Below are 287 nucleotides of genomic sequence, written 5' to 3' on the forward strand. Positions count from 1 at the left end.
GTACCTGGCAGGTCTCTCCCTTCAGCAGTTTGACAACGCCAGCCCACTCCTTCTCATTGCCTCATTTCTGGCAGCCATTTTTGGTAAGAATGGCCAAGCAATCAAAGGAGCGTATGTGAAGTAGGTAAGGGAATGTACTGTTGAAAGTCAGTGAGCAAATGTGTGCTGATGATTGTGTCACCCTGATGATTGTGTCAATTATCTCAGACGCTAAGTTCTTTATTCCCAATATCATGTCTCAGACATTAGTTCCAGATGAAAACACTAGTTGTCAGAAGTGGGATGTG

Source organism: Etheostoma cragini, unplaced genomic scaffold (genome assembly GCF_013103735.1).
Source record: "Etheostoma cragini isolate CJK2018 unplaced genomic scaffold, CSU_Ecrag_1.0 ScbMSFa_259, whole genome shotgun sequence".
Classification (NCBI taxonomy): domain Eukaryota; kingdom Metazoa; phylum Chordata; class Actinopteri; order Perciformes; family Percidae; genus Etheostoma; species Etheostoma cragini.